The 4,556-nt window shown below is 38.7% G+C and overlaps 1 long non-coding RNA gene across 1 annotated transcript; it reads right to left on the reverse strand.

Annotated features, from left to right (window-relative positions):
• Positions 1 to 364: 364 nt before the first annotated feature.
• On the reverse strand, positions 365 to 3,805 carry LOC121813969. The gene is made up of 3 exons (XR_006053992.1): positions 3,461 to 3,805; positions 3,190 to 3,215; positions 365 to 2,381 (listed from the first exon to the last, which is right to left on the reverse strand). It is a non-coding gene; the product is annotated as an uncharacterized LOC121813969 (long non-coding RNA).
• Between the last annotated feature and the right edge of the window lie 751 nt (positions 3,806 to 4,556).

A 4,556-nucleotide genomic window follows, 5' to 3' on the forward strand; every position in this document is an offset into this window, starting at 1 on the left:
CCTGAGGAGAGGAAAGCTCCTGCAAGATGTGACAATCTCCCCCACCAGTTGAAGAGCCCCCCAGGTGGCTCGAGGCACCCTGCTCCAGGGCTGGGCCCCCATGCACCCACCCGCCCACAACCCCGGCAACACACCAACCAGGACCCAAGCCCCCGAGTGAATGAATGCCACTTCAAGTACCTGGTGCTAACAGTCAGTATTGAGTGATTTTTTTTTATGCTTAAAAATGAGGGATGTGCCATGGTTCATGTTTGTAGTGAGAGATCTGCTACCACAGGCCCTCTCACTCTATGGTAGGCTGCCCTGCGACAGACTGGCAACCTGTCCAGAGAGGCAAACAACCATTCACACCCAATGGGCAATTTGAAATCACAAATTAACCTCACCACTGCATGTTGTTGAAGTGTCTCACAAGCAGACACAAGGACAACCAGATATCCACCAGATGCTGGATTTGAAGCCTTCTTGCTATGAGGCAAGTGCTAGCAACTGTGCTGCCTTTTCATGATTGTTAATATGCAAACTGTCATGGCCTCCAATCAAGAGAGGTGGGGAATGGTTGCAATCTCAGCATTGTAAGATTGTGAAAATGTACACTCAACCACCCGCTGAACAACAAACATTAGTATACTTTAGTTTGTTAAGCAAGATTTTTCATAGCATAACCTCATGTAAACTGAAAAATTAATTAATGCAAGCTTTAAATTCTCTAGTTTATCAAGTGTCACTGAGAGTGGTTACCTTTAAATATAACATCTCTTATTCCTCCCCTCTCCTCTTTCTCACATATTTTTCCATCTCTGAATGAAACTATTTCACATTCTTTACTCTCCATGAAAATACAGCAGCTGGATCTTTAGACTCACTACTTAACAACCTGCACAGAAACAATTTGTGTGTTTGCTGATACTTGTTGAACTGTGAAAAACTACTTGCCACTTTGTGTCCACTCCTCATATGCAACACTAGCTACATATTGAAGTGTCATAACTACAACTTAGGGAAATCTGCACAACATTAGATCTGCTCCACTTTAACCCTTCAGTATGGAGCTATAACTCATAAATTAGATTTTTCTTTGTGCTTTCTTCATCTTTTCAAATGTGACAAATAGCAGTGATGGATACACCAATAGGTCTGTCGTTAATGACTTGTAGTTCCCTCCATTTAGATTTAAAATCAGTTTGATGTTTTCAGGGGTGTAGTGACGGGTGTGACGGTCCTGGGTTATTTGACCCAATGTTTGGAGTTTTCTTATGATATTCATTGTTTATGTTTAAGTCTTATTTAGTTATCTAAGCTCACTTCTATTATGCTTAGGTTGCTGTTATAGTTCATTGTTTCTTAGATCTCCCTTTGTGTTATCAATCCCTGTGTGTAAGTCTCTCTCGTCGGTTCATCATTTTAAGTCTGTGTGTCTTAACCTGTAACATTTCATTTCTGCGTGTCCTATGTTGTCAAGCTCATGTCATGTATGTGTCCCGTTTTGTTTTCTGTTTTATTTTGAAGAGCTCTGGTGTCCCATGTTCATTGTGTTTAGTTTCACTTCCCCTGTGGCACCATTATGTTCATTCTAATCAGCTGTTTCTCCATGTGTTTCCACTTCCCCTGATCACCTCCTGTGTACATTTAGTCTGTGTGTTTTCATTCATTCCTCGTCTGATCTTCAGCTATTCTGCAATGCTCGTGCCATGTTTTCCTGGATTTTCATACACTCAAGTCTTCACATTTTAGGTTTTTTATGTCAGATTTACATTTACATGTCCATGTCTATGTCCATCTTCAGGGTTTTTTATGTTTGGCAAGTTCACCCAGTGAAGCTTAATGTTTAATTTTGCTGTTGCTTCTTGTTTTGTCCAGTTAAAACCAGCCTTTAATAAATAGCTCGCGTTCAGTTAATATTAAGTTCATTTCCAAGCATTGTTTTGTGTGCATTTGGGTCCTCTATTCTCCACTCCACACAGCCTGCACCTGCTGACTGTGACAACAGGAAATATTAGGTCCCCTCAGATTTGTTAAACCTAAAGTCATGAGCCTTTTTTGAAAATGTCAGAAAGAGTTGTGTTAGGATGACAGGAGTAAAAGTAAAAAGTTGCCAGTACAAATAAAAAAGTCAACTTAAGTGCTGTAAAGAAATATTGGTTCTTTGTCCATTTACTCTACTGCAGATCAAGCAGCAAAACTGCTAAAACTTTGACCTCTTACCTGCATTTCAATCCTGGTTTTTCCACGTAACAGTGATTGTGTTGCAGCACAAGTGCACACCTTTGTGCTGCTTTTCGATTGCTGTGAACTTGGATGTCCTTCTCTTTGATCAGGTCACACTTGTAATGCATGACAATGACATTGTGGGCAGCACGTTGACATTCTGCTGTGACTTTCTGAAACCAGAAAGAAAAAAGATTATAGACTTCAAGATCCACTTTGTGTTTTTAGCACTGTATGTGTATGAATCTGCAAATCCATTTAGCTGATTGTGAAGGTCTGGGGTGGGAACTTTTCCTAGATTTGACTGATTTATGTGAAGAAATTGCTGTTTCAGTACATGGGAGAAATTACGCAAAGGTGAACTGTGTGTGCGGAATAAACACAAAGTTTTGCGCACCATTTATTAACAATGAACTTTTGCCAAAAGTCAGATTTCCAGTATGAATAGAGGGTGTGCTTTATAAAGATTGATTAACATTTAGATAAATTGCCTGTCCAAACCTCTCTGTTTTATATAACCATGACAAAGCTAAAAAAAAAAAAAAAAGAAAAAGAAAAATCATGATATTTAATCACAAATAACACTTAAATAACTTTTGGCAAAAGTTCATTGACTTCTGGGGGCAGAAGTCAATGAACAGAAGTCAGTCTGCCCCAGGGCAGCTGTGGCTACAACTCCACCAGTGTGTGAATGGGTGGATGACTGGGTGTGTAAAGTGCTTTGGGGGGACTAGTAAAAGTGCTATACAAATACAGGCCATTTACTGTATGAAAGCAGTGAAGCTCTGTCGCTGGGATAAAACAATTAATTTCATCTTGTTGGATATAATGCCCACACTCATATTTTTGTATTTACAATCTTAAAGTAAGATGAGTACATCTTCTGAGTATAAATGTAGTAAGGACATAACATGGCCCTCTATATTACTAGAGAGGACGACATGGTGTTACTTGTCAAAGAGATTGAAGACACACACTCACACTGGTGACATCCTCCAGAGTCCATTCTGAAAATAAAACATGACAAAATAAAAAGAAGCAAGTAAATGGATGGAAATCAGATTGAGGGTCATGTGGCAAATTTAAATCATGTCAATGTTCCATAACCAGTGTACTGGACTAAACTAATAATTCTGTCCAACAATTATGATGGTGACCTTTTCCACAGAGAGATTTACAGTGTGAGTAAAAGACAGGTATAAGTGGTTACGACACAGCTACAAGATGCAGCGATTTAGAGTCTCCATTTCACCTTGGGTCGAAAGTGCAGACTTCAAACTATATACCAGTTTTTGAATTGTGTCGATGGGCCACGTAAAACCAGGGTTATGATAAAAAATACACGCGATGTTTTTTTTCTGAACAAAACAGTAGTGTTTACAGCGGGAAGAAGGTAAAACGGGGTTTTCTACAGACAGCGCTAGCAAACACTCTCCGCTTGCGAGTGAAAAAAGAAAGAGAAAAAACACCCCTTCCTGTTAGAGTTTACCATGTCAGCCAATCAAAAAAATGATATGGCAACATGTGGCACTTGGTTGTTTAGGGAGAAGAGGAAGTTTTTAGGAGAGACACCCGCGACGGAAAGCGGGCGAGCGAAAGAAAGGGAGAAAGCGAGTTTTCATATGTGAGACATTAGTGACCTTTAGCGTGTTTGGAGGCTATAGTTAGTTTGTTGTGTAGTTATTGTGTTGTATTATGTGTCAGTTGTACTGCTAAATGTCACATTTTCTCCAAAAAATGCCGTCAAAGGCAGATTGCAGTGTAAACGCTGTTCCCACATGGAAAACTGCACCTCCTGCTGTCAGACCTACAGGGTTTAGGCCTTTGGTGTTCTCCTCTGTCTTATACTGAACACAAACTACATTTTTTGGACTGGCACAAATAATTTGTGTGCCTTCTTATTTGATGCAGCACACCTGATTGTTCTGTAAATAGATTTAAATGGTTATATAAAAAACGCCTGATGCCTTGGCTGCATGTTTAGGTAAATAGTACCATATAACTTTGTTGTTTGCAAAACATGTGCATAATTTTTAAAAATATACAATTTCTATTTGCATTTCAAGTTATGAAAATGATTCGTTAAACATGTTTGTGGGTTTTACAGTAAAAAATATAACTTTTTTCTACTCGGATTTTGAATTTTTTGTCTTAATTTAGATCAACTGTGCTAATATAGTATACTAAAATGAAAAAATAACTCAAATTTCAGATATTTGAGGTTATGCTGAAAATAATGGTACCAAACAAGGCAAGAAAAACATATTTTAAAGGTGAAATATAGAGGTAAAATCAAAAGTAGTCAAAAATGGCCAATTATACCCTGGACCCCAGAGGGTTAAAGACCT

Source organism: Haplochromis burtoni, unplaced genomic scaffold, assembly GCF_018398535.1.
Source record: "Haplochromis burtoni strain Fernald_Lab_line unplaced genomic scaffold, NCSU_Asbu1 Contig_4152, whole genome shotgun sequence".
Taxonomy (NCBI): domain Eukaryota; kingdom Metazoa; phylum Chordata; class Actinopteri; order Cichliformes; family Cichlidae; genus Haplochromis; species Haplochromis burtoni.